Source organism: Prionailurus bengalensis, chromosome A2, assembly GCF_016509475.1.
Source record: "Prionailurus bengalensis isolate Pbe53 chromosome A2, Fcat_Pben_1.1_paternal_pri, whole genome shotgun sequence".
In the NCBI taxonomy this organism is placed as follows: domain Eukaryota; kingdom Metazoa; phylum Chordata; class Mammalia; order Carnivora; family Felidae; genus Prionailurus; species Prionailurus bengalensis.
Window position 1 is genome coordinate 69,516,056 of NC_057348.1, and position 21,949 is coordinate 69,538,004.

Here is a 21,949-nt window from a genome sequence, read left to right on the forward strand (position 1 = left end):
TAAAGCAGAGATAATACCTATCCTTCTCAAGCTATTCCAAGAAATAGAAAGGGAAGGAAAACTTCCAGACCCATTCTATGAAGCCAGTATTACTTTGATTCCTAAACCAGACAGAGACCCAGTAAAAAAAGAGAACTACAGGCCAATATCCCTGATGAATATGGATGCAAAAATTCTCAATAAGATACTAGCAAATCGAATTCAACAGCATATAAAAAGAATTATTCACCATGATCAAGTGGGATTCATTCCTGGGCTGCAGGGCTGGTTCAACATTCGCAAATCAATCAATGTGATACATCACATTAATAAAAGAAAAGATAAGAACCATATGATCCTGTCAATCGATGCAGAAAAGGCCTTTGACAAAATTCAGCACCCTTTCTTAAAAAAAAACCCTCGAGAAAGTCGGGATAGAAGGAACATACTTAAAGATCATAAAAGCCATTTATGAAAAGCCCACAGCTAACATCATCCTCAATGGGGAAAAACTGAGAGCTTTTTCCCTGAGATCAGGAACACGACAGGGATGTCCACTCTCACTGCTGTTGTTTAACATAGGGTTGGAAGTTCTAGCATCAGCAATCAGACAACAAAAGGAAATCAAAGGCATCCAAATTGGCAAAGATGAAGTGAAGCTTTCACTTTTTGCAGATGACATGATATTATACATGGAAAATCTGATAGATTCCACCAAAAGTCTGCTAGAACTGATACATGAATTCAGCAAAGTTGCAGGATACAAAATCAATGTACAGAAATCAGTTGCATTCTTATACACTAATAATGAAGCAACAGAAAGACAAATAAAGAAACTGATCCCATTCACAATTGCACCAGGAAGCATAAAATACCTAGGAATAAATCTAACCAAAGATGTAAAAGATCTGTATGCTGAAAACTATAGAAAGTTCATAAAGGAAATTGAAGAAGATATAAAGAAATGGAAAGACATCCCCTGCTCATGGATTGGAAGAATAAATATTGTCAAAATGTCAATAGTACCCAAAGCTATCTACACATTCAATGCAATCCCAATCAACATTGCACCAGCATTCTTCTCAAAACTAGAACAAGCAATCCTAAAATTTGTCTGGAACCAGAAAAGACCCCAAATAGCCAAAGTAATCTTGAAGAAGAAGACCAAAGCAGGAGGCATCACAATCCCAGACTTTAGCCTCTACTACAAAGCTGTAATCATCAAGACAGCATGGTATTGGCACAAAAACAGACACACAGACCAATGGAATAAAATAGAAACCCCAGAACTAGACCCACAAATGTATGGACAACTAATCTTTGACAAAGCAGGAGAGAATATCCTGGAAAAAAGACAGTCTCTTTAACAAATGGTGCTGGGAGAACTGGACAGCAACATGCAGAAGTTTGAAACTAGACCACTTTCTCACACCAATCACAAAAATAAACTCAAAATGGATGAAGGACCTGAATGTGAGACAGGAAACCATCAAAACCCTAGAGGAGAAAGCAGGAAACAACCTCTCTGACCTCAGCCGTAGCAATTTCTTACTTGACACATCCTCAAAGGCAAGGGAATTAAAAGCAAAAATGAACTACTGGGACCTTATGAAGATAAAAAGCTTCTGCACAGCAAAGGAAACAACCAACAAAACTGAAAGGCAACCAACAGAATGGAAAAGATATTTGCAAATGACATATCAGACAAAGGGCTAGTATCCAAAATCTATAAAGAGCTCACCAAACTCCACACCAGAAAAACAAATAACCCAGTGAAGAAATGGGCAGAAAACATGAATAGACACTTCTCTAAAGAAGACATCAGGATGGCCAACAGGCACATGAAAAGATGCTCAATGTCGCTCCTCATCAGGGAAATACAAATCAAAACCACACTCAGATATCACCTCACACCAGACAGAGTGGCCAAAATGAACAAATCAGGAGACTACAGATGCTGGAGAGGACGTGGAGAAATGGGAACCCTCTTGCACTGTTGGTGGGAATGCAAACTGCTGCAGCCTCTGGAAAACAGTGTGGAGGTTCCTCAAAAAATTAAAAATAGACCTACCCTATGACCCAGCAATACCACTGCTAGGAATTTACCCAAGGTATACAGGAGTACTGATGCATAGGGGGACTTGTACCCCAATGTTTACAGCAGCACTCTCCACAATAGCCAAATTATGGAAAGAGCCTAAATGTCCATCAACTGATGAATGGATAAAGAAATTGTGGTTTATATACACAATGGAGTACTACGTGGCAATGAGAAAGAATGAAATACGGCCCTTTGTAGCAACATGGATGGAACTGGAGAGTGTTATGCTAAGTGAAGTAAGCCATACAAAGAAAGACAGATACCATATTTCACTCTTCTGTGGATCCTGAGAAACTTAACAGAAACCCATGGGGGAGGGGAAGGAAAAAAAAAAGAGGTTAGAGTGGAAGCGAGCCAAAGCATAAGAGACTCTTAAAAACTGAGAACACACTGAGGGTTGATGGGGGTGGGAGGGAGGGGAGGGTGGGTGATGGGTATTGAGGAGGGCACCTTTTGGGATGAGCACTGGGTGTTGTATGGAAACCAATTTGACAATAAACTTCATATATTGAAAAATAAAATAAAATAAAACACCAAAAAAAAAAAGTGGTTTGGAAATGTAAAAAAAAAAAAAAATCACAAAATCACAAAGGAAGACCACAAGAAAGGAAGAAAGGAATGAAGGAACTATAAAAAAATTCAGAAACAATGAACAAGATGGCAAGAGGAAGTTCTTATCTCTCAATAACAACTTTAAATGTGAATGGACTAAATTCTCCAAATAAAAAAAAAAGCACAGAGTGGCTGAATATATTAAAAAAAAAAAAAAGAAAAGACCCAACTATATGCTTCATACAAGAGACTCACTTCAGCTTTGAAGGCACACATAGGTTCAAAGTAAAGGGATGGAAAAAGATATTCCATGCAAATGGTAACCAAAAGAGAGCAGGGCTGGCTATGCTCATATATATATATATGTATTATATATATATATATATATATATATATATATATATATATATGCTTATATCAGACAAATTATACTTTCTTTCTACACTATACTATACTTTCTATACTATACTTTCTCAAAAGAGAAAGAAAGTCATCAAATAATGATAAAAGGGTCAATTCAATGTATAACAGTTATAAATATACTAGCACCCACATCAAAACATGTAAATGTATAAAGAAAACATTGAGGGGCGCCTGGGTGGCGCAGTTGGTTGAGCGTCCGACTTCAGCCAGGTCACGATCTTGTGGTCCGTGAGTTCGAGCCCCGTGTCAGGCTCTGGGCTGATGGCTCAGAGCCTGGAGCCTGTTTCCGATTCTGTGTCTCCCTCTCTCTCTGCCCCTCCCCCGTTCATGCTCTGTCTCTCTCTGTCCCAAAAATAAATAAAAACGTTGAAAAAAAAATTTAAAAAAAAAAAAAGAAAACATTGACAGATCTGAAGGAGAAAAATATATGGCATACAATAATACTAGGTGACTCCACTCCATAATATATAGATCACACAGAGGGTATCCATAAAGAAACAGCAGAAGTGAACAACACTATAGACCAAATGGACCTAACAGGCATAGATAGAAGTTCCCACCAGCAGCAGAATAGACATTCTTCTCAAGTGCACATGGAACATTTTGCAAGATAGATTCATGTTAGTTCACGACACAAGCTTCAAGAAATTCAAGCAAATAAAAATAATTCCAGGGTTAGACTTAAATGGAAGACCTGAAACTGCAAAATTCCTAGAAGAAAACATAGGGGGAAAGCTCCTTTTTACTGGTCTTGGCAAAGATTTTTTTTTTTTTTAACGTTTATTTATTTTTGAGACAGAGAGAGACAGAACATGAACGGGGGAGGGTCAGAAAGAGGGAGACACAGAATCTGAAACAGGCTCCAGGCTCCGAGCTGTCAGCACAGAGCCCGACGCGGGGCTTGAACTCACCGACCGTGAGATCATGACCTGAGCTGAAGTCGGCCGCTCAATCGACTGAGCTACCCAGGCGCCCCGGCAAAGATTTTTTTTAATATGACACCAAGAGAAGAGCACAGGCAACAAAAGCAAAAGTAAACAAGGGGGACTATGTCTAACTAAAAACAAAAACAAAAACAAAAACTTCTGTGCAGCAAAGGAAACAATAACCTGAAAAGGCAACCTATGGGATGGCAGAAAATAGTTGCAAACCATATTATATGATAAGAGGTTAATAGGTAAAATATACAAGGAAATCATACAATTCAATAGCAAAGAAGCAAGTAACCCAATTGAAACATAGGCAAAGTACCTGAATAGATATTTTTCCAAAGAAGACATACTAATGGCCAACAGGTAAATGAAAAAAGGCTCAATATCACTAATCTTCAGGGAAAGGCAAATCAAAACCACAATGAGATGTCATCTTAAACCTGTTAGGATGGCTAGTATCAAAAAACACAATAGATAACAACTGTTGGCAAGTATGTGAAGTAAAGGGAGCTGCGGGGTGCCTGCATGGCTCAGTCGGTTAGGCGTCTGACTTTGGCTCAGGTCATGATCTCACAGTCCTGTGGGTTCGAGCCCCATGTTGGGCTCTGTGCTGACAGCTCGGAGCCTGGAGCTTGCTTCGGATTCTGTGTCTCTCTCTCTCTGACTCTTCCCAGCTCATGCTCTGTCTTGCTCTCTCTCTCTCTGTCTCTCTCAAAAACAAAAACAAAAACGTAAAAAAAAAGAGAATGGCTGTACACTCTTGGTGGGAATATAAATTGGTACACCCATTAGGGAAAATGCTAGGGAGCTTCCTCAAAACTTTAAAAAAGAGAACTGCTATGTGATCCAGTGATCTCGCTTCTGGGTATATATCCAAAAGAAATAAAATCACTGTTTTGGAAAGATGTCTGAACCCTCATGTTCACTGCAGCATTACTCACAATAGCTAAGGAAACAACCAAAGTGTCAATGCATGAATGTATCTTTGCAAAGTTATATGGAAAAAATATAACATTATCCCTGCTTTAAAAAGAAAGGGATTCGGCCATTTTCACAACATGAATGAACCTGGAGGACAGTATACTAATTGAAATAAGCCAGACACGTGAAGAAATATGACAGTATTCCATTTATATATGGAATCTTAAAAAATCAAACTCATGAAACCAGAGAATAGAACAGTAGTCATCAAGATCGGAGAAGAGGAGCATGAGGAAATATTATTCAAAGGGTACAAATATTCAGGGCAGGATGAATAAGGTCTGGACGGCCACGGTACAGCATGGTGACTACAGTTAATGAAACCGTATTGTAGACATGAAATTTGCTGAGAGAGTAGATCTGAAGTGTTCTCACCACACATACATAAAGGATAATTATGTGAGGTGACGGATACGTTAATTAGCTTGACGGTAGTAATGTTGTCACAATGCATACATATATCGAAATATCACATCATACACCTTAAACACATAAAACTTATTTGGCAAGTGTACCTTAGTAAAGGTGGAAACAAAAGGGAATAAAGAAAAGAGAGATAAAGAAAAGAGAATAAAGATAAAACTTACAAGTATCAGTTTTAAGAACCAGTTTTTGACACATACTAAGCAAACTAGTAACTGCTAGTTATCACATCATCACCAGCATCTTATCTATTTGTCTATTTATTTTTATTTTCAAGTTTGTATTTAAATTCCAGTTGGTTAGCATACAGTGTAATCTTAGTTGCAAGAGTACACTTCAGTGATTCATCACTTACATATAACACCTAATGCTCATCAAAACAAGTGCCCTCCTTAATGCCCATCACCCATCTAACCCATGCTCCCATTCAACTCCCCTCCAGCAGCCCTCACTTTGTTCTCTATAAGTAAGGAGGCTGTTCCATGGGTTGCCCTCTTTCTTCCATGTGTTCATCTGTTTTGTTTCTTAAATTCCACATGAGTGAAATCATATGGGATTTGTCTTTGACTTATTTTGCTTAACATAATACATTCTAATTCCATCCACTTCATTGCAAATGGCAAGATTTCACTTTTCTTGATGGCTGAGTAATATTCCATTGTATCTGTCTGTGCGTATGTGTGTTTGTGTGTATGTACATAGATATACATCCGTATCTTCTTTACCCATTCATGAGTCAATGGACTTATGGGCTCTTTCCGTAATTTAGCTATTATTCATAATGCTGCTATTAACATTGGGGTGCATGTATCCCTTCAAATCAGTATTTTGTGTCCTTTGGATAAATACCTAGTAGTGCAATTGGTACATCATAGGGTAATTCTATTTTTAACTTTTTGAGGAACCGCCATACTGTTTTTCAGAGTGGCTGTACCAGTATGCATTCCCACCAACAGGGTAAGTGGGTTTCCCTTTCTCTGCATCCTCACCAATATCTGTTGTTACCTGTGCTGTCAATTTGAGCCATTCTGACAGGTACGTGGTGATACCTAAATGTAGTTTGTTTTGTTTTGTTTTTAAATAGGCTCCACACCCACCATGAAACCCAACATGGAGCTAAAACTCACCACCCTGAGATCAAGAGCTGAGCTAAGATCAAGAGTCAGATTGTTTTGTCTGTGCTATCAGCTGGGGCCTGCTTTAGATCCTATGCCCCCCCTCTCTGCCCCTCCCCCACTTATTCCCTCTCTTTCTCTCTATCTCTCTCAAAAAATGAATAAACTTCGAAGAGTTAAAAGAAAGAAACATTCGTTCTAAATCTCAACCATGGGTGCTCTGTAATGCACAGGTATACAGCTTCCAAGTGGTCCTTCCCACAACAGCTCTCTTAGACCTTTGCCATTGCTTCAAGTTCAGACCCTTTCCAACTCACCCCCATGGCTTACTTTAATAAAAACCGAAACAATACAAAGAAAAAAAAGGTATCTCGCCACAGTTGCCCCAACCTATTTCCACTAAACCTAAAATGTATCTGCACCTTCCCTCCTACCCACCTCCTCATTTCCCAACTCAAACCACATTCTCTCCCCTGAGGCTAACCTCTATATCCAACTCCTGTTTCCATTCCCCCCTCCATCTGCTAGGCTTTTCTGCACCAAGGTCCTCTAGGTTAAGGTCTAAGAGGTTCACACACCACAAAGAGGCCATTAAAATACCTGAGCTAGGAGGTCCTCAATGTGGTTTGCCCAGGTCTGGCATTTAACTCATACCTGAGGGAACAGTCAGCATCCTCTTCCCAGACATCAGTCACCTGAGCATCTACAAGTATGGTGGCAGTTCAAATGGCAAAGGAAGAGAGGAGGGAAACAAGCAGAGATCATGTGGTACTTTCAGGGACCTGCAGCATCCAGGTTAGTCGCTGACTAAAGAATGCCAAGTCTTCATCCCCTCAGAGCCACTGTGCATCTGTTAAGAAATAAAGATGCCAGAGGGCCTGCCTAGAGACAAGTTCACAATCTGTTGATCCAGCCTACACAAAGAGTTAAGGTTCAAGTGGGGGACTTTTCCATGGCCTCCCACAACACTAAGGCACTTCTTTTACAAGTGAATCAACTGAGTCAATGAGAGCTTCAGTTATTTCCTCAAAGACTCCCAGCCAAGGCACACAAAGTGGAGATTCTACAACACATGGTCATGTCATCATCTGCTAACATCCATATGTTCATTTCCCCTCAAAATCCATAGATTGGAATCCTAATGCCTGATGTGATGGTATTAGCGGGTGGGGCCTCTGGAACAAGGCCCTCATGAATGGGATTAGTGCTCTTATAAAAGAGACGCCACAGAGACCCCTTGCTCCTTCTACCAAGTGAGGACACAGCCAGAAGGTGTTTGGCTATGAATCAGGAAGATGGCCCTCATAGGACTCAACCATGCTGGGGCCTTGATCTTAGACTTCCCGGCCTTCAGAGCCATAAGAAAGAAATTTCTGTGTTCGATTTTGTTAGAGCAGGCCGAATGGACTGAGACACCACCCAAACAGATGTTGACAGGTTTAACAAGATGAGATAAAGAATGTTAATGTGAGTTGAATTACAATAAATATATAGACCTCAATTTCAGTCTTAAAAAATATAAATTATAGTATACATCTCCACAACTGTTGTGAGGACTTGTGGGTTATCAGGAGCCCTTGTCAAAAAGATTTCAATGTCACTGAAAACTCAATGTGAATCTCTTGGCTTATCTTATCTGCATATGACAAGGTCCACAGGAGGGTTCTGATAGAGCCAGTCATATCACGCCTATAGAACAGAGTGTCCTGAACGTTCAAATAAGACATAATGGGAAGACATAGGAGGCAAGCCAAAGGCTTCATGGCAAAATATACTTACCACTGAACTCACTCTTTCTTAGCAGTGCACCAACAACCCAGCCCACTTAACTAAAGCAGCTCTGGAATCAATCTTTGATGACAGGATCATAGGAAAGTACAACACAAATACCACACAAATGGACAGCAAAATGATCTCGCAGATCTCACAAAGATGCAGTACCTAATGAAGCCTATGAAAGGGACAAAGAATCTGGCAATTTAGCCACAATAATGACCCAACAGATGCTCAAAGGAGAATGGTAGGAATAAAAAACACCAAGAGAAGCTAGAAGTGTACGTTGTGGGTGGAGGGTTGGTTACTAGAGCAAATAATTTTGGAAAAAAAAAAAAAAGAAAAAAATTTACTATGATCATTCCTCTGACTTTCAATGTCAAGTGAAGACTTGAATATTATTCATCACATATTTTTTGTCACAAAAATAATCTCTTCCCCCACCCCTAAAATTCTAAAATTGTAAAAAATTCTAAAATTCTAAAAATGAATACTTAGATAAAATTCACTTATTTTAATTTTTTTTATTTTAGAGAGAAAGAGATTGCACAAGCAAGGGAGAGGGGAAGAGGGAAAGACAGAGAGAATCTTAAGCAGGCTCCATGTGGAGCCTGAGGCAGGGCTCGATCTCAGAACCCTGGGATCCTGACCTGAGCCAAAATCAAGAGTCAGATGCTCAACTGACTGAGTCACCCAAGCGCCCCTAACTTATTTTTATAATTTGGGCTTTGTTTTTCCCTCACAATTAACTAAAAAATTCTGGTCCTTAAGTGGATTTACTTTGGGGGCACCTGGCTGTATCAGTCAGTTAAGTATCAGACTTCGGTTCAGGTCATGATCTCACAGTCCGTTGAGTTCGCGCCCTGCATCAGGCTCTGTGCTGACAGCTCGGAGCCTGCAGCCTTCTTTGGATTCCTGTCTCTCTCTTCTCTCTGCTCCTCCCCTGCTCATGCTCCATCTCTGTCTCTCTCTCAAAAATAAACATTATTATTTTTTTAAAAAAACACTGGATTTACTTTGAGTGGACTTTTCCTAGGACCAACTATTTTCACAGTTTGACAGACTTTTCAAAGGGCAGCTGTGAGGACCATGAGAGGACTCAAAAGCACATCCTTGGAGAAATGACAGAAGGAAATGAACCTTGAGAAGAACGCACTGGGGACTATAATAAGCTGTGTTCAAATGCTGAGGGGCTGACATCGTGATTCTATTTCTTCTGAAAAGCCCAAGAATGCAGAACTAGAGCCAGGTTAAAAATAATGTAGACATTTCTCCTCAATATAACAGAAAACTTTAACAATTACGTTGCCCAAAAAGTGGATGCATTGTTTCCATTACTGCAGGTGTCCAAATAGGTTACAGCTAAGGAAGTACAGGTTAGTACAGCACTCCACGCTTCAGAGTCCACAGCTAATCAATGACCTTCCGCTCTCCTACCTTACACCTATTCAGTTCCTTCGCCCAAGGTCATTACTCAAGGATCTATTAACTCATTCAAATATTTACTGAGTCCTACTCTGTGGCAGGTACTATTCTAGGAGCTAGAGATATTTCAGTCAACAAAATGGAGAAAACCTTTGCCCCTCTAAAGTTAATTGCATCAGATTTTGAAAGTAACAGATACACAGGAAGGAGGGAATTGGTCTGAGCAAGGGGTCTGGGAGGAGAATGGGTTGGAATTTTACATAGGGTGATCAAGATAGGCTTCCTGAAGGGTGGCATTTGAGAGGCCTCATCAACAGGAGATGATTAACGTGAATTCTAGAAACATTACTTGTCATCCCATGGCTAGATAATCAAGTGATCACTAGCCCAATCAATAGACTTCTAGAGTCACTTCCCCCCAGCTGGCCTTATAGCTGTGCACAAGCCAAAAGAAAGCAAGGGCCAGTTAGAGCCCCAAGTCTGGTCCCAAGGCCCCTGGCCCTCCTCACATACCTGGAGACAGGTTTTCCCTGCTTCAGAACAAGGCCTTACCACTGGGTTCAACTCCCATCCACCAGCTCCCAGCCACCTATGGAGCTTCCAGCGATAACAAACTCCCTACAGTCCTCTTTTTCATTGAAATCCCATGTTGCCCAGATTGCCACTCTACAGAGTGGCCAGTTGCCACTCTACAGAGTGGGAGGGCTGAAAAGGTTTATTTCAGAGAATTGGCATCCAAGGGCTGCCACAATTGTTGGCATCCCAGGGCACAAGAAGTATTTGGCAAAAAACCAAAAACACACTTAAACATGACTTGGTTCTAATTTCTAGACTCCCAGACATCAAAATACACAGAACTTTAGGAAACTACTTAGTAATCCTCTTATTTTCCTTAGTTTCAAAAAACAACATTCACTTTCCAACACTCTCTGGAAGTTTCAAGCCTAAGAAGGGTTGTCCTTTTGTGGGAACAACTTTCAAACACATGGGAGCCTCACTTAAAGGTTTCTAGTTTGGGATCCAGGGCAGAATTAGAAAGATACTAATGCCACTCCCTTCAGGAAAGTAACCCAGTAGTTGGGGCGCCTGGATAGCTCTGTTGGTTAAGCCAGCCTCTGACTTCAGCTCAGGTCATGACCTCATGGTTCGTGGGTTCAAGCCCCCTGTCAGGCTCTGTGCTAACAGCTCAGAGCCTGGAGCCTGCTTCAGATGCTGTGTGTCTATCTCTTCATCTCTGGCCCTCCCCCACTGGGTTTCTCTCTCTTCCTGTCTCTCACTCTCTCTCTCAAAAATGAACATTAAAAAAACAGCTAACAGGGCAGAGCCTGCTTGGGATTCTCTATCTCCCTCTCTCTCTGCACTAACCCTGCTCACAGGCACACACATGCTATCTCTCTCTCTCTCTCAAAACAAATAAAAAAGCCTAAAATAATAATAATAATAATAATAATAATAATAATAATAATATAACCCAGTCGAGTTCATTACTCATCCAGTGAATGAATGGATGTGACAGAATGCCTAGCACCTACCCTGGGGAAAGTTATATTAATTTTTCTTTTTAATTTTCTTAAATGTTTATTAATTTTTGAGAGAGAGAGAGAGAGAAAAACCCAGTGGAGGAGGGGCAGAGAGGGAGAGAGACACACACAGAATCTGAAAGCAGACTCCAGGTTCTGAGCTGTCGGCACAGAGCCCAGCGCAGGGCTGGAAATCAGGAACCACGAGATCATGACCTGAGCCCAAGTCGGAAGCTGAACCCACTGAGCCACCCAGGGGCCCCGGGAAGTTTCCATTCAGGAGTCCACTCCATCCATCCACTCCCATTTCCGCAAGGCCAGAGCCCTTACAACACATACCAACGGGAAGGATGCCATACAACTGTCCACAACCTGCCCTCTGTCTTCCAAAGAGGCTGCCCTGACAATATCTAGAAAAGAGGGTGCTCTGATCAAAAACCCCACGGATAAAGGTCATGACTGCATACCCTTAGGGCCTGATGACTCCCCAGGTTCCACTTGTAGCACACTTTGTCCCATTGGAAACGTCGTGGCTTTGGGTTCCAAGGTGCCCTGCAGCTGAGTGCAGGCCACCGGGAACGACCTCACCACAGCTACCTATCCTACCTACCAGGAGACAGCTTCGCACCCTTCACCCTTCCTTCAGGCCCTGTGCTCAGGGTCTCGGTCGAGCCAGGGCGTAGGACACAAGCAGAGAACGTGAGCATTTGAGGACGCAGAAACGGCCTTGGGGTTCCCCTGCTCGGGGACCACGTTCACGACCTGGGCACCTAAGACGTTGGTGACTGGCACACGGGGCGACGGGGAGTGTGGACCGCGTGAAATGAGGGCCCTCAGCCGCTTCTCCTGCAATTCAGAGGGGGAACTCTGAGTTCACCCCAAAGAAAAGGTCACTTCAGTCACCAGCTCCCAAGAAGCCTCCCTGCGGAAGGAATGGTGCCATCAACAGCCTGTTCCTCCTTCCAGCCCAGGCTGGGCTTCAGGGGGAGCACAGCACCGGGGGGGGGGTCCTAGGAAGGTCCCGCTGACCCATGCCCCCCGCTGTGCCACCACCCTCACTAAGAGCCCCGCGTGTCACTGTCCAAAGTGTCTCAGGCTGGATGTGAAATCATAGGGTTCCCCACAGAAAGCGTGACTCAGTCCCTAGAGCCTATTTTGCTGGATTCCCCGCTTCAGGGGACATGCACGTCTCCAAGCCCACCTCTGCTCTCAGGACATGCATGCTACGTGCAAATGCTTTCCCTGCCTCTCGACAGGCAGCGGTGGGAAAGCCAGCGGCGCAGCACGCTCACGTGGAGCCCGACTGCCTGGCTTCATGCCTCGAGTCCTCCCGCTTCACAGCAGTGACTCCCGGCACACATTCTTTCACATCTTCCATTGGAAATACTAATGGGGACGAGAGTCCTTGCCGAGGTACTCTGTGTCAACAGCCAAGATCTCTAAAGTGCTCAGAACAGTGCCTGGAACAGGCTAAGCGCTCTACCAAGGTGGGATAAGACCAACGAAAACAAAAACGCATAGGCAGTCCTCTCGTGGCCAGCACCTAAGGGAACTGCTGGGGATGGTGAGGCAGGGGAGGGATCCCTTCCTTCCCCCGACGGTGTCCGGCTCCCCCTCCCTCCTCAGGACTTCCCGCTGGCAAAAAGAAAACCTCCCTGCCTGATTCTGGGTGGTGCCAGCTAGGAACAGAGTGCCAGAACAGAGTGCTGCAGGGAGGGCCACAATGGAAGAACCACCTTATCCCAGGGGGTGCAGGATCCACTGCTCCACAAGTACCATGAAACCAGTGCAAGCAGAACAAAGAAACAAAGGCCACGAACCAGGCCAGGGTGCAGTGGACTGTGAGAGTCCGCCAAAGAGCGGATCCAGCCAGGGAGCCTGATACTTTGATGTGCTTCAGGTCAAGAGACTCTGCCTCCTCACATATATGGCAACCGGGACAGCACGTTTATGGAGGCGGTTCAAGACTTGAAAAGCATCAAAGGTACTCTGACAACAACCAATTTTAGATGAAATTCAGGGCAACTAATTTAAGAAGAAAATGTCTCAGATATCTAGCTCATGTATCAAATTCCATGCGATGGGTTGTGCAAAATATAATAATAATGGTAATAATGAAAATAATGATATTAAAGATAATAATAATCTCCTTAATTCCTGACAGAGACAACTCACCCCCCGGGGACAAAATAGATGCTTAGGAGCCTCAGCTGCTGAGAGTGGGCCCCACCACACCATCTTACTGAAAACATAAAGTACCATTCAGACTGATATGTAAGTTTGGGAAAGCCTCAGTTCTTAGACTTTTGCTTTCGGTAAGGTCACGGTGCTGCCTTCAGGATGTTTTCAGTCTTTGATACAGTATTGGAAAACTCTGTTGAAATGAGAAATTCCAATGCAAGAAAACAGTGTCTTTGGAAAGAACTGGGTCCCTAACGCGGTCAGGACTCCATACAGGACATGGCACCGCAGACACTTACACAGACGCACAAACACAAACGCCAACAACCTGACAGAGGTGGAACCCATGCAATGAAAGAGCATTTGCTCAAGACCTCATTTCCAAAGGAGGCTGAGAGACGAGCACTGCCTGCTCAAGTACACATGCACTGGCTTCTAGGGACCTGGTGGGCTCTGAGTCACTTCTCCCTCGTGCTGCCTGGGGAGTCCCAGAGGAGATGTGATTCCTAAGGTCTGAAACTCTTGAAACACGGAACGAATGCAAGACAGGAGGTGCTCTACGGAAACATGAAGAACCACGCCCCACGGATAGGAAGAACAAAACCCACAAGTCTGCCTGGAACAAGGAGCTTTTCCATCCAACTTCCTCGCCAGAGTGCGAAGAAGAGGTTCCCACCCAACATGTCCCAAAAAGATGACTTTGAACTCCATCCACAACACCCAGTTCTCTTCAGCACACAGCTCCAAGTAGGAAAGAGTCTGGACCACCCTCTAAAACACAGAAGTGCCACTTATTCCTGGCCCATTTGCTCAGAGTTCATTGATTGAATGCAAATTGCCTTCAGAAATGAAGAGCTCAACAGGGAGTTGCACTTGCCCTAATCCAGACTCCTACCCCGTAGTCTCATTGACTCCCAAGATAGAGGACCCCTTTAGCCAAAAGCGGGGTGGGATCTCCCCCTCCCCATCAGAGGGTGCAACTCTGCCACCAGGGGCGGGGCGGGGCTGGGCGGGGCAGGGCAGCTGTTGTGGAGGGGGGAGGCAGGAGGCCTGTGTTCACCTGCTGCTTCCACTCTCAACCCCTTCAACACAGTCCCTGGCTGGCCTCCAGCAACTCAGGCCCACCACCCTGACTCTCCCTGGAATGTTTCTCTGGAATCTGAGGTCCCTGTGCTTCATTTTCACAGGCAGGAATGTTTCCTCCTGCTCTTGGCTGCGACGTCCCTGGCCCTGCCTTGACGTTTTCCCTCAACCGCAGGTCTGCGTGTTCGCACCTCCACCCTCCAACCCACTGCACACAGCGGGCCTGACTCTGCACCTGCGCAGCTCCTGGACCACCGGCCCCCCCCCCCACCTCTGGAGCCTAACCCCCCACTGCATCTGGGGCCCTCCTCCTGGAGGGAAAGGGCAGGGTGGGATGGCTACAAGGCATAAAGGTCACTCCTGAGTCCTCCAGACCACCAGAGAAAGGAGAGCAACAAGAACCCCTGAGCACCAGGGAGGGGAGGTGGGGTAGGGCAGGCGGGGTCGGGTGGAATGAAAGGGGAAGACAGAGAGGGGCAGGCGGAAACCCTGATGGGACCTTGTTACCAGGATCCCTACATACTCAGCCCTGGGACTTATGAAGGTACTGGAGGGAGGCTGTGGTTCTCAGCCCCTGGACCTTTAGGGTTCTCACAGATGGTCTTCTGGGGCATCTGGGCATCGCACCGCGCTCAGCCCCTGGCAGTGGTTGCGCTCCACGAGCCTATCCAAGAGGTGCCCCGTGTAGCGCGGCCCCCACCTCAGCCCCTACCTCCAGGAGCAGCCCGAGCAGCAGGGCCGCCACGCTCCGGGGCTGGCGGCTCATGGCTCCGAGTCCTCTCTGGGTGTGTCCCGCTACTAGGTCGCAGGCGCCAGTCAGCAGCACGTCCCCCGTGAGACGGTCAAGAGGGCAGGGAGGGCGTTAGTTCTCAGCAGGCCCGGGGTGGGGGGAGGTGGGGTCTCCGTGCGGCTTGAGGTCGCAGAACCAGTACACGGAGCACTTACAGCTCAGCCCTCTCTGCGCTCCGCCCCCAGCCTGGAAGCAACCGCGCCCGCGTGCGCGCGCGCGCACGCACTCGTAGGCACAGGGATCCAAGCACAGGCAGGGGACACAGCTTTAGCCTGGAGACTGCATCAGGTTCTGTGTCTCCCTCTCTGCCCCTCCCCCATTCGCGTTCTGTCTCTCTCAAAAATAAATAAACATTAAGAAAAATTAAAAACAAAAAAGGTGAAACTTTGCGATGCTTTCCTCCTAGCCTGGTATCTCTCCTGTGTGTCCTCTACCTGGTTCTAGATGATGGCTGGTTGCTTCCAGGAATTGGTAATAGGGTAAGGGCTGGCTGGCCAGGCTGTTTCCCCGAGGAAAGACCATGAGAGTGCACAAATTTCTGAAAAAGTAACAAGGTGAAGACAACTCTAGTACAAAACTCTCAAGGAGGATGTGACTGGCAGTTGCAAGAAATTCTCTGATCTGTTGTTTGGGACAGGACTAGACATGATCCAGGCCTGCTCAGCTGCCCCTGATGAGGGAAGATCCCAGAACCTGGGCTTTTGGGTTGTCACATGAAGCAAATACACGAGCGACTGGGCTCGACCTGGAGTCCCCCATGCAAAGCTCATGTCTCCTCACATGGATCTGCCTGAATGATGGACGTGGATTTCATTTGTTGCACCAATATGTGTCTACACCTTCTTTCAGTTGAGTACTCTTGTGGTCCTTGGGGATAATAGCAGTGAACAAAACTACATGGTAGCTTACCCTCTAGTTTGAAGTGTAGACTTCAATCCAGTGAGGGAGGGGTAATGGATAATTAGAATAAAGAAAGAAAGGTATGTGAAGTTGTACGTGGCCAGGAAGAAAAATAAATGGCATGACACATTTAGGAGGTATGGCAGGTGTCACTGGAAATAGGAGAGGCAGGCCAGGCCTCTATGGCAAATTGTCAGCAGCAGAGACCTAAAGGGAGGCAGGAGAACTGAATGGCACTATTAAGTGAAGGCCCTAAGTTACCAGCAGCCAGGGCCCTGGGAACTTTCAAACAGGATGAGTGCAGTGAGGCCCTGTTCTCCTCTCTACATGTGGTAGAACTTGAATTCAAAGACAAAATAGGACCCGCAATCTGTGGCAATTATTTGCTCAGGAAACCAACCTGTTATCTACAATGGCCAGGCCACTATCTCGAAGTCAGACTGGCAGAAGCTTGTATACATTGTGTCCCCACTTTCAATTTAGAATCAACTGGAGAAAGCCACTTATAGTCCCCTAATCCATCCCATAGTATGGCCCACCTCTAGTTACCTCACCTACAGTTTCTCCATGACAACAGCCTCCACTTAAGTCGGGGCATCCTAGAAGCCTTCCCTTTTTTTCTGCCTTGAAGCTTTCCTATTCCTCTGCCTGACTTGGAGTCTCTGCCAAGTACGAGAGATCGCGGCAGACTCCCTTGCTGTCCCAAGCACCGAGTCCATAGCTTTTGCCTGTTCTCATGTGCTTAGTCTTTGTTGATTTCCCTTGAAGACTGGAGGAGTCATTCCTTATAGAAATCAGAGTGGAATTACTCCTGGCCTTGCCACACCTTCCCTATTTTCAGCTGTCTAATTTCCACTTTTGAGCAAACAGACGGCAACACGAGAATCTAAGGTCTATGCTGGGGTGACCACCTAAAGGTCCTTACTTGTCGACTTTGTAAGGAGGCTAGTCTGTTACTGAGGTGAGGATGTTGGAGTAAAGGAAAGGGGAGGGGCTGACTCAGAAAACCACTCAGAACCCCAGAGTGGGTGTGGAGATTATTTTGATCTAAAGACGTAGGAGATTCAACAGAAGAATCTTCTCAGAGCTTCTCTGATGTGACTCAAAGCAGCAACTGCTGGAAAGGCCAGTCTACTGAATGCATCTACTCATGGGAAGAAGATTGAGAATAAATCTATCATAAATCCCCTCTCTGGGAACGTTTCATGGCCATGGAAAATTATGAAAAGAACACTCACTCCCACAGAAACAAAACTCTTCCTACCTCAACCAAAACACCAGAAACAACAAGTGTTTGTGAGGATATAGAGAAAAAGGAACCCTCGTGCACTGTCGATGGGAATGCAAATGGGTGGAGCCACTGTGGAAAAGAATATGGAGGTCCTTCAAGAAATTGAAATAGAATTACCCTACAATGCAGGAATCACACCACTGGGTATTTACCCCAAAAATGCAAAAACACTAATTCAAAGGGATACATGCACCCCTATGTTTATTGCAGTGTTATTTATAAGAGCTAAGACACGGAAGCAGTCCAAGTATCCACAGACAGGTGAATGGATAAAGAAGAAGTGGTATATGTAAAATGGAATATTACTTAGCCATAAAAAGAATGAAATACTGCCATTTGCAATGACATGGATAGAGATAGAGAGTATAATGCTGAGCAAAATAAGTCAGTCAGAGAAAGACAAATACCGTATCATCTCACTTCTGTGGAATTTAAGGAAAAAACAAATAAACAAAGGAAAAAAAGAGAAAGAAACAAACCAACCAAGAACAGACCCTTAACAATAGAGAATGAAATGATGTTTACCAGAGGGGAAGTGTGTGTGGGAGGGGGTATGGTTGGAATAGGTGATGGAGATTACAGAATACACTTATCATGATGAAAAGAAAAAACTTTCTTATCTCCCATGTGTTCTCCTAAAATTCCACTGCCCTGTTATTTTTTTAAATGTTTGTTTATTTTTGACAGTGAGAGAGACAGAGCATAAAGTGGGGAGGGCAGAGAGAGACAGAGACAAAGAATCCAAAGCAGGCTCCAGGCTCAGGCTCACGAACTGTGAGATCATGACCTGAGCTGAAGTTGGATGCTTAACTGACTGAGCCACCCAAGTGCCTCATCCATTGTCTTTTTATAAACAAACCTATTTGTTCTACCCACAGAAGCTCTTTCCCCCACTCCCTTTCTCCTACTAAGATATGTAAGCCTCTAACGGTAATCATGTAGTAAGCTAGCTACTCTTTTTTGTAAGTTCTTCTCTACATAGGAATAAATCTTTTTTTCTCCTTTTAACCTACCATTTCAGTTTAATTTGCAAGTCCTCAATGAATTAGCCTAAGACGGTAGAGAAACAGCTCCCCCCCCCCCAACATGGCTGATGCAAGAGAATTAGTGAATGAAAAATTGACAAGTTTGGGTGAGAAATGGGAAAGTTCGGAGTTAAGGACTTAGGCCATAAGCATAGATTTTTATAATCAGATTTAAAAAAGCAGAACAATGGTGGTAGCTTTGATGCTCCATAGATTGATTTTGCAAGGATAACCCTACTTGGTCTTTTTTTTTATTTTAATTTTTTAATGTTTATTTATATTTGAGAGAGAGAGAGAGCAGGGGAGGAGCAGAGAGAGAGACACAGAATCCAAAGTAGGCTCCACGCTCTGAGCTGTTAGCACAGAGCCTCACGTAGGGCTCAACTCACAAGCTGTGAGATCATGACCTGAGCCAAACTCCGACGCTTAACCAACTGAGCCACCCAGGCGACCCAACCCTACTAGGTCTTTAAAAAAAAAAAAATGCATTACCTACTACTCGTGAAAGTGTCACTATTCCATATAGTATATGCCTTTTCTACTTATTTTTATATTTTTATTGTTTTGAGTTTTTTATTTTAATTCCAGTATAGTTAACATACAGTTCTATATTAGTTTCAGGTGTACAATATAGAGATTTAACAATTCTATATATTACTCAGTGCTCATCATGAGAAGTGTAGTCTTTATTGCGCATTACCTATTTCACCCATGCCCCACCGCCCTGCCCTCTGGTAGCCATTAGTTTATTCTTTGTAGTTAAGAGTCTGTTTCTTGTTTTGTCTCTCTCTCTTTTTTATTTTTAATTTTTTTGCTTTGTTCCTTTGTTTTGTTTCTTAAATTCCACATAGGAGTGAGATCGTATGCTATTTGTCTATGGGAGGGAGGGACCCCACAGGCAGAAAAACGGGAAAAGAACAGATCCCACACCAGGCACCTGAGTCACAGAGACCCATACTGGGAAGATGAATCCCTGTAACATTTGGCTGTGAAACCCAGAGAGGCTTAACTCCACAAGTTTTTTACAATCAGTGAGGCCTAACACCTGAAACTTTAACATCAGTGATCTTGGCTCTGGGAAAGCTGAAGGGTGATGGAAAATTGAGTCCTTGTACTTGAAGAAGAGACAATACAACAAACAACACCGCTGAGATAAAGCATAGAAGTAGCATTTGAGGGTACTTGGGTGGCTCAGTCGGTTGAGTGTCAGACTCTTGATTTAGGCGCAGGTCATGATCTGAGAATTTTAAGATTCTCTCTCCCCCTCCAGTCTTCCCCATCTCAAATTAAAAAGAAGGAGAAGGAGAAGGAGGAGGAGGAGGAGGAGGAGGAGAAGGAGGAGCAGTAGGAGGAGGAGAAGGAGGAGGAGGAGGAGGAGGAGGAGGAGAAGAAGAAGAAGAAGAAGTTTGAAAAATTCCTGGGGTATATGGGAAAGAGATTTATTTAGTAATCTCAGAACATGTGCTGGAGGAGCAGAGGATAGAACACTTACCCAGGAACAGAAGAGCTGGTGGATGCCATTTCCTTCTCGCTGCCCACCCCATGCCCACAGCTAAACACACGAACACCTGTGGAAACCAGTGACATTCAAAGCACTCTCCACCGAGCTTGCTAAAAGAGCACTCCACACCAGCATTCCCTTGCTGAGATACGCCTGGTAGTTCTACAAGCAGCTGGAGATCTGCTCCCACAGCATACTTGTGCAAGCCTGGCTAACCCTGCATGCCACACTGTGTGTTTTCCTGCAGATCTGCCCCATCCAACACACCCTCAGGAGGAGTCCATCCAAAGTGGTGCCACAAGCGTAGCAGTGTGCATGCAGCTTGCACGAAGTCCAACACAGCTCCAAAGTGACTCGCACCTGGGGAAGAGGGCAAGATAACCATCAACACATGTTCCACTGTGGCCCCAGCAGTGGAGTCAACTGGGGGCAGACATTTTGTCTGACTTCAGGCCCTGTCCACCAATGAAGGCTTCTCAGAGGACAACACAGGGAGAGAGTACCTTGGAATTCAGCGCGACTGTGGTTCTGACAAATGCCAGGTCAGACTCAACACAAGCCCACTGGCCCATCAACAACACAGGGCCCAAACCCTATCCACAACAGGCAAAGAGAACCATTGCAGATGACTGGACTGAAGGCAAAAACAGCTCAGCCACAACAGCAGGATACATGCACCACACACATGAGACACCCTGAAGCACCATGGTCAGGTGATGAGGGGACATTGCACTACAGGGGACCACAGGACTTCTCCTTCATAAGGACACAGTTTCAGTTGTCAGAACAGGTAAGCGATCTGGAGCACAGAGTAATGGAAAACAAAGAAGCAAAACGAGAGGAGCAACAAGAATACTAAAAAATGAAAATAAATAATGGCACTCCGTGACACCACAGAGTGTAATGAAATTTGCATGATACGGGTCCCAGAAGGAAAAGAGAGACAAAAGGGGTCCGAAAATTTATTGAAGAAAACAAAGCTGAAAGCTGCCTAAATTTGGGGAAGGAAACAGAAATCCAGGTCTAGGACACAAAGAGGCTCCAACACCAAGACACATGGTAATTGAAAGGGCAAACTGTAGTGATAAAGAGAGACTTTAAAAGCAGTAAAAGAAAGCAAGACAGTTACATATGAGGGAAACCCCACAGAGCTATCAGCTGATTTTCCAGCAGAAACATAGCAGGCCAGAGGAGAGTCATCATATAATCAAAGCTCTGAAAGGATAAAAAAAAGCTGCAACCAAGAATACTGTATCCAGGAAGTCTATCATTCAGAATAGAAGGAGACATAAAGAGTTTCCCAGATAAACACAAGCTAAAGGAATTCATAACCATTAAGCCAACCTTACGATAAATGTTAAAGGGGATTCTCTGAGTGGAAAGGAAAAAACATGAGCAGGAGTAAGGAACGTGGAAAGCACAAAAGCAGTAAAATGAAGTACATATACAAAAAGAAATTAAGGGGTTCACAAAATAAAAGGATTAAAGCATGATATCATATACCTGAAAGGCTGGGGGAAGTGAAGAAAGGGTTCAAGTTTAAGTGACCATCAACTTAATATAGACTGCCATATGCAGACTGCTAGACACAAACCTAATGGTAACTTTAAATCAAAACCAGTAATAGATATACAAAAAAAAAAAAAAAGAAAGGAATCCAAGTATATCACTAAAGTAAGCCAGCAAGAGAAGGAGAAGAGAATAAAAGCGAAGGCAAGAGAATAAAGGAACAAAGAACTACAAAAAGAACCATAAAAGAAGTAATAAAATGGCAATAATTACATACCTATCAAGAATGACTTTGAATGTAAATGGACTAAATGACTTAACACTCCAAGCAAAGGAAATAGAGTGATGGAATGGATAAACAAATAAGACTTATCCATTTGCTGCCTGTAAGAGATTCTTGTTGCAATTGGGAATGGGATCAATTTCTTTATTTGTCTTTCTGTTG

General features: G+C 44.2%; 1 protein-coding gene and 2 long non-coding RNA genes across 3 annotated transcripts in view; 2 read left to right on the forward strand and 1 right to left on the reverse strand.

Annotated features, from left to right (window-relative positions):
- The window catches only part of LOC122487691, a 241,785-nt gene extending 233,729 nt beyond the window's left edge, over window positions 1–8,056 (reverse strand). Inside the window, exon 1 of the long non-coding RNA XR_006298444.1 lies at window positions 7,161–8,056. This is a non-coding gene — a long non-coding RNA (uncharacterized LOC122487691). The remainder of the gene's footprint in view (window positions 1–7,160) is intronic.
- The window catches only part of LOC122487681, a 176,900-nt gene that overhangs the window by 41,609 nt on the left and 113,342 nt on the right, over window positions 1–21,949 (forward strand). The window lies entirely within an intron of this gene.
- On the forward strand, window positions 7,249–20,521 carry LOC122487688. Its single transcript, XR_006298441.1, has 3 exons — window positions 7,249–7,358; window positions 15,305–15,314; window positions 20,511–20,521. It is a non-coding gene; the product is annotated as an uncharacterized LOC122487688 (long non-coding RNA).